Source organism: Bufo gargarizans, chromosome 3, assembly GCF_014858855.1.
Source record: "Bufo gargarizans isolate SCDJY-AF-19 chromosome 3, ASM1485885v1, whole genome shotgun sequence".
Classification (NCBI taxonomy): domain Eukaryota; kingdom Metazoa; phylum Chordata; class Amphibia; order Anura; family Bufonidae; genus Bufo; species Bufo gargarizans.
In genome coordinates, this window is record NC_058082.1 from 292,351,144 (window position 1) to 292,359,746 (window position 8,603).

An 8,603-nucleotide genomic window follows, 5' to 3' on the forward strand; every position below is an offset into this window, starting at 1 on the left:
TCCACCTTCAGGATCTGTTCATACTGGAAGGAGTTAGGGAGAGGCCTAGGGATTGCTAGAAGGTTACCATCCCTCTTACCTAGCTTTAGAGGCCTAGGGGTCACACGTAGAAGGGGGGTGTCATGGTCCCTCTTGTGAGAGAGGTGAGGAGATCGGATAGACTTGCTGCACGTGAGGCTCTGTATGTTGTTATTTGGCAGGATCTCACCTCTTCTCAGGTGCCGCTCGTTATCAGTTTTGAGGCTCCATCTAGGCCCGCCTCACACTGCTAACCATGCGGTTGATACTTTTTGCTCGGAGCAGCTTGAGCTTGGTTGTATTGGATCTCCAGCTTCTCCATTCTCCTCTAAGCTAAGTATTTGGTTACTTCCCTGCTTATTATTCTTTGGTGTGTGTTTCTAGGCCAGGGGTAGGCAACCTCCGGCACTCCAGCTGTTGGGAAACTACAACTCCCATCATGCATACTTGCTCTGCTCTTCTAAGAACTCTCATCAAAATGAATGGAGCATGCTGGGAATTGTAGTTTCACAACAGCTGGAGTGCCGGAGGTTGCTGATCCCTGTTCTAGGCCTTAGGGAGACACGGGTTCCTCCATCTGGGGAGGAACCAGCAGTCTCGTCTACTGCTCCCTATTCTAGGGTTTGTCAGCTTTAGCAGGGCTACAGGTTTCCGGCGTATGAGCATTTCCACCTTCAGGATCTGTTCATACTGGAAGGAGTTAGGGAGAGGCCTAGGGATTGCTAGAAGGTTACCATCCCTCTTACTTAGCTTTAGAGGCCTAGATTGTTGTATTTACGCTGTCGTGTTTATTTGGTGTTTTCCCCTCCCCATACCAGTGACAGGGGGGGGTACTGTCACGGACGTTCCCCCGACAGGTGGCAGGAGATCAGTGAGACTGAAAACATGTGGTTTGATCTGACAGGTTTTCCTTGTGGATCAATATGCGTCTGAGTTGTTTCTGGTAATGGCCACACCCCTTGCCTCAAGTGTTGCTAATGTGGTGATTTAACCTATCTTATTTATTGTTGCTTCTCCCACAATGCTGTGTGGTTTATAGCTTCAGTTTCAGTTGTGGATTGCTAGTGTGTGGATCTCGGCAGAGTTCCTGGTGCTTCCGTTGCTCCTATGAAGTTAAGTCTTTCCTTTCCCTTTTGTATTTTGTTTGGGTTCTGTGTGTTGCCTTTCCCTTTTGTTTGTATTAGGCCTGAGGGAGACTCTTGTTCGTCCTTCCTTTTGGAGGAACAGGTAGTATCACCCCTGCCATTAGTACCAGGGTACTATAGCTCTAGATAGGACTCTAGGTATTCCCTAGGGAACTCTGGGATATGTTCATACTGATAGTCAGGATTTTGGTTAGGGTTTTACTAGGAGGTGTACATTTTCCGTCCTTAGTTCTCAGGCCTGATTCCCTGTTCCCCCCCCTTCCCTCTTATGCTAGGTGTGGTGTTTCCCTCCCACACTGAAGCATAACACAGTCCTTCCGGGTAAACTCCAGAAAATTTCTGAAATCCACTATAAGTATGAATGGGGCTCTAGACAGATACTGGGGAATTCTCCAAAGTGATGTCAAATATCGTAGTTTATTTAACCACTTCCAGACCGGGCCATTTACCCCTTGATGACCAGGCCTAATTTAGCAAATCTGACATGTGTTACTTTATGTGGTAATAACTTTGGAATGCTTTTACTTATCCAAGCCATTCAGAGACTGTTTTCTCGTGACACATTGTACTTCATGTTAATGGTAAATTTGAGTCAATATCTTTTACCTTTATTTATAAAACAAATCCAAAAGTTAACGAAAATTTACAAAATTCACAGTTTTCTAAATCTCTCTGCTTTTAACCACCTCCGGACCGCCTAACGCACATGTGCGTTCCGGAGGTGGCAGGCTGGCGCACAGTCACGCATATATGCGTCATCTCGCGAGACGCGAGATTTCCTGTGAACGCGCGCACACAGGCACGCGCGCTCACAGGATCGGAAGGTAAGCGAGTGGATCTCCAGCATGCCAGCGGCGATCGTTCGCTGGCAGGCTGGAGATCCGAATTTTTTAACCCCTAACAGGTATATTAGACGCTGTTTTCATAACAGCGTCTAATATACCTCCTACCTGGTCCTCTGGTGGTCCCTTTTGTTAGGATCGACCACCAGAGGACTCAGGTAGGTCAGTACAGTCGCACCAAACACCACACTACACTACACTACACCCCCCCGTCACTTATTAACCCCTTATAAACCCCTGATCACCCATGATCACCCCATATAAACTCCCTGATCACCCCCCTGTCATTGATCACCGCCCTGTCATTGATCACCCCCCTGTCAGGCTCCGTTCAGACGTCCGTATGATTTTTACGGATCCACGGATACATGGATCGGATCCGCAAAAAGCATACGGACGTCTGAATGGAGCCTTACAGGGGGGTGATCAATGACAGGCGGGTGATCACCCATATACACTCCCTGATCACCCCCTGTCATTGATCACCCCCCTGTCATTGATCACTCCCCTGTAAGGCTCCATTCAGACGTCCGCATGATTTTTACGGATCCATGGATACATGGATCGGATCCGCAAAACACATGCGGACGTCTGAATGGAGCCTTACAGGGGGTGATCAATGACAGGCGGGTGATCACCCATATACACTCCCTGATCACCCCCCTGTCATTGATAACCCCCCTGTAAGGCTCCATTCAGACGTCCGCATGCGTTTTGTGGATCCGATACATGTATCCATGGATCCGTAAAAAATCATGCGGATGTCTGAATGGAGCCTTACAGGGGGGGTGATCAGTGACAGGGGGGTGATCACCCTGATTACCCTGATCACCCCCTGTCATTGATAACCCCCCTGTAAGGCTCCATTCAGACGTCCGCATGCGTTCTGTGGATCCGATACATGTATCCATGGATCCGTAAAAAATCATGCGGATGTCTGAATGGAGCCTTACAGGGGGGGTGATCAGTGACAGGGGGGTGATCACCCTGATTACCCTGATCACCCCCTGTCATTGATAACCCCCCTGTAAGGCTCCATTCAGACGTCCGCATGCGTTCTGTGGATCCGATACATGTATCCATGGATCCGTAAAAAATCATGCGGATGTCTGAATGGAGCCTTACAGGGGGGGTGATCAGTGACAGGGGGGTGATTACCCTGATCACCCCCTGTCATTGATAACCCCCCTGTAAGGCTCCATTCAGACGTCCGCATGCGTTCTGTGGATCCGATACATGTATCCATGGATCCGTAAAAAATCATGCGGATGTCTGAATGGAGCCTTACAGGGGGGGTGATCAGTGACAGGGGGGTGATCACCCTGATTACCCTGATCACCCCCTGTCATTGATAACCCCCCTGTAAGGCTCCATTCAGACGTCCGCATGCGTTCTGTGGATCCGATACATGTATCCATGGATCCGTAAAAAATCATGCGGATGTCTGAATGGAGCCTTACAGGGGGGGTGATCAGTGACAGGGGGGTGATCACCCTGATTACCCTGATCACCCCCTGTCATTGATAACCCCCCTGTAAGGCTCCATTCAGACGTCCGCATGCGTTCTGTGGATCCGATACATGTATCCATGGATCCGTAAAAAATCATGCGGATGTCTGAATGGAGCCTTACAGGGGGGGTGATCAGTGACAGGGGGGTGATCACCCTGATTACCCTGATCACCCCCTGTCATTGATAACCCCCCTGTAAGGCTCCATTCAGACGTCCGCATGCGTTCTGTGGATCCGATACATGTATCCATGGATCCGTAAAAAATCATGTGGATGTCTGAATGGAGCCTTACAGGGGGGGTGATCAGTGACAGGGGGGTGATCACCCTGATTACCCTGATCACCCCCTGTCATTGATAACCCCCCTGTAAGGCTCCATTCAGACGTCCGCATGCGTTCTGTGGATCCGATACATGTATCCATGGATCCGTAAAAAATCATGCGGATGTCTGAATGGAGCCTTACAGGGGGGGGTGATCAGTGACAGGGGGGTGATCACCCTGATTACCCTGATCACCCCCTGTCATTGATAACCCCCCTGTAAGGCTCCATTCAGACGTCCGCATGCGTTTTGTGGATCCGATCCATGTATCCATGGATCCGTAAAAAATCATGCGGATGTCTGAATGGAGCCTTACAGGGGGGGTGATCAGTGACAGGGGGGTGATCACCCTGATTACCCTGATCACCCCCTGTCATTGATAACCCCCCTGTAAGGCTCCATTCAGACGTCCGCATGCGTTCTGTGGATCCGATACATGTATCCATGGATCCGTAAAAAATCATGCGGATGTCTGAATGGAGCCTTACAGGGGGGGTGATCAGTGACAGGGGGGTGATCACCCTGATTACCCTGATCACCCCCTGTCATTGATAACCCCCCTGTAAGGCTCCATTCAGACGTCCGCATGCGTTTTGTGGATCCGATCCATGTATCCATGGATCCGTAAAAAATCATGCGGATGTCTGAATGGAGCCTTACAGGGGGGGTGATCAATGACAGGGGGGTGATCAGGGAGTCTATATGGGTGATCACCCCCCTGTCATTGATCACCCCCCCCCCCCCGGTAAGGCTCCATTCAGACACTTTTTTTGGCACAAGTTAGCGGAAATTTTTTGTTTGTTTTTGTTTTTGTTTTTTCTTACAAAGTCTCATATTCCACTAACTTGTGTCAAAAAATAAAATCTCACATGGACGCGCCATACCCCTCACGGAATCCAAATGCGTAAACATTTTTAGACATTTATATTCCAGACTTCTTCTCACGCTTTAGGGCCCCTAAAAAGCCAGGGCAGTATAAATACCCCACATGTGACCCCATTTCGGAAAGAAGACACCCCAAGGTATTCCGTGAGGGGCATATTGAGTCCATGAAAGATTGAAATTTTTGTCCTAAGTTAGCGGAAAGTGAGACTTTGTGAGAAAAAAACAAAAAAAAACAATTTCCGCTAACTTATGCAAAAAAAAAAAATTCTAGGAACTCGCCATGCCCCTCATTGAATACCTTGGGGTGTCTTCTTTCCAAAGTGGGGTCACATGTGGGGTATTTATACTGCCCTGGCTTTTTAGGGGCCCGAAAGTGTGAGAAGAAGTCTGGGATCCAAATGTCTAAAAATGCCCTCCTAAAAGGAATTTGGGCCCCTTTGCGCATCTAGGCTGCAAAAAAGTGTCACACATCTGGTATCGCCGTACTCAGGAGAAGTTGGGGAATGTGTTTTGGGGTGTCATTTTACATATACCCATGCTGGGTGAGAAAAATATCTTGGTCAAATGCCAACTTTGTATAAAAAAATGGGAAAAGTTGTCTTTTGCCAAGATATTTCTCTCATCCAGCATGGGTATATGTAAAATGACACCCTAAAACACATTGCCCAACTTCTCCTGAGTACGGCGATACCACATGTGTGACACTTTTTTGCAGCCAAGGTGGGCAAAGGGGCACATATTCCAAAGTGCACCTTTCGGATTTCGCAGGCCATTTTTTACACATTTTGATTGCAAGGTACTTCTTACACATTTGGGCCCCTAAATTGCCAGGGCAGTATAACTACGCCACAAGTGACCCCATTTTGGAAAGAAGACACCCCAAGGTATTCCGTGAGGGGCATGGCGAGTTCCTAGAATTTTTTATTTTTTGTCACAAGTTAGCGGAAAATGATGATTTTTCTTTTTTTTTCTTTTTTCCTTACAAAGTCTCATATTCCACTAACCTGCGACAAAAAATAAAAAATTCTAGGAACTCGCCATGCCCCTCACGGAATACCTTGGGGTGTCTTCTTTCCAAAATGGGGTCACTTGTGGCGTAGTTATACTGCCCTGGCAATTTAGGGGCCCAAATGTGTGAGAATAACTTTGCAATCAAAATGTGTAAAAAATGCCCTGCAAAATCCGAAAGGTGCACTTTGGAATATGTGCCCCTTTGCCCACCTTGGCAGCAAAAAAGTGTGACACATCTGGTATCGCCGTACTCAGGAGAAGTTGGGGAATGTGTTTTGGGGTGTCATTTTACATATACCCATGCTGGGTGAGAAAAATATCTTGGTCAAATGCCAACTTTGTATAAAAAAATGGGAAAAGTTGTCTTTTGCCAAGATATTTCTCTCACCCAGCATGGGTATATGTAAAATGACACCCCAAAACACATTCCCCAACTTCTCCTGAGTACGGCGATACCAGATGTGTGACACTTTTTTGATGCCAAGGTGGGCAAAGGGGCACATATTCCAAAGTGCACCTTTCGGATTTCACCGGTCATTTTTTTACAGATTTTGATTGCAAAGTTCTTCTCACACATTTGGGCCCCTAAATTGCCAGGGCAGTATAACTACCCCACAAGTGACCCCATTTTGGAAAGAAGACACCCCAAGGTATTCCTTGAGGGGCATGGCGAGTTCCTAGAATTTTTTATTTTTTGTCGCAAGTTAGTGGAATATGAGACTTTGTAAGGAAAAAAGAGAAAAAAAAAAAATCATCATTTTCCGCTAACTTGTGACAAAAAATAAAAAATTCTAGGAACTCGCCATGCCCCTCAAGGAATACCTTGGGGTGTCTTCTTTCCAAAATGGGGTCACTTGTGGCGTAGTTATACTGCCCTGGCAATTTAGGGGCCCAAATGTGTGAGAAGTACCTTGCAATCAAAATGTGTAAAAAATGGCCTGCAAAATCTGAAAGGTGCACTTTGGAATATGTGCCCCTTTGCCCACCTTGGCAGCAAAAAAGTGTGACACATCTGGTATCGCCGTACTCAGGAGAAGTTGGGGAATGTGTTTTGGGGTGTCATTTTACATATACCCATGCTGGGTGAGAGAAATATCTTGGCAAAAGACAACTTTTCCCATTTTTTTATACAAAGTTGGCATTTGACCAAGATATTTTTCTCACCCAGCATGGGTATATGTAAAATGACACCCCAAAACACATTCCCCAACTTCTCCTGAGTACGGCGATACCAGATGTGCTGCCAAGGTGGGCAAAGGGGCACATATTCCAAAGTGCACCTTTTGGATTTCACCGGTCATTTTTTACACATTTTGATTGCAAAGTTCTTCTCACACATTTGGGCCCCTAAATTGCCAGGGCAGTATAACTACCCCACAAGTGACCCCATTTTGGAAAGAAGACACCCCAAGGTATTCCGTGAGGGGCATGGCAAGTTTTTAGAATTTTTTATTTTTTGTCGCAAGTTAGTGGAATATGAGACTTTGTAAGAGAAAATAAAAAAAATAAAATCATCATCATTTTCCGCTAACTTGTGACAAAAAATAAAAAGTTCTATGAACTCACTATGCCCATCAGCGAATACCTTAGGGTGTCTACTTTCCGAAATGGGGTCATTTGTGGGGGTTTTCTACTGTTTGGGCATTGTAGAACCTCAGGAATCATGACAGGTGCTCAGAAAGTCAGAGCTGTTTCAAAAAGCGGAAATTCACATTTTTGTACCATAGTTTGTAAATGCTATAACTTTTACCCAAACCATTTTTTTTTTGCCCAAACATTTTTTTTTTATCAAAGACATGTAGAACAATAAATTTGGCAAAAAATGTATATATGGATGTCGTTTTTTTTGCAAAATTTTACAGCTGAAAGTGAAAAATGTCATTTTTTTGCAAAAAAATCGTTACATTTTGATTAATAACAAAAAATGTCAGCAGCAATAAAATACCACCAAATGAAAGCTCTATTAGTGAGAAGAAAAGGAGGTAAAATTCATTTGGGTGGTAAGTTGCATGACCGAGCGATAAACGGTGAAAGGAGTGTAGTGCCGAAATGTAAAAAGTGGCCTGGTCATTAAGGGGGTTTCACCTAGCGGGGCTGAAGTGGTTAAGACAGATAGTGATGCCTCATAAAATATTAATTAATTAACATTCACCATATGTCTACTTTATGTTGGCATAATTTTAATAATTTTAGGACATTAGAAGGTTTAAAATTTTATAGAAGCAACTTTTGAAATTTTTATGACAATTTCCAAAGTCAACTTTTTTAAGGACCAGTTCAGTTCTGAAGTCAGTTTGTGGGGCTTACATAATAGAACCAACTCATAAATGACCCCATTTTAGAAACGAAACCCCTCAAAATATTCAAAACTGGTTTTAGAAATGTTGTTACCCCTTTAGGTATTCCACCGGAATTAAAGCAAAATAGAGGTGAAATTTGAAAATGTATTTTTTTGCAGATTTTCCATTTTAATCAATTTTTTTCCTGGAACACATCAAGGGTTAACAACAAAACAAACCTCAATATTTATTGACTTGATTCTGCAGTTTGCAGAAACACCCCATATGAGGTCGTATACACAGGGCACAGAAGGCAAGGAGCGCCGTATGGTTTTGGAGGGCAGATTTTGCTGGAATGGTCTTTTGGTGCTAAGTTGCATTTGAAGAGACCCTGAGGTAGCCCCACAGTAAAAAAATAACACATTTTGTAAACTACACCACCTAAGGAATTTTTAGGGGTGTAGCGAGCACTTCACTCAAGTGTTTCATAGAATTTTGCTCCCCAGATCCAGAATTGCGGACCCGCATTTCCGGGGTCCACAATTCTGTTCCCGAAAAAAATAGAACATGTCCTACAGACAATAGACATT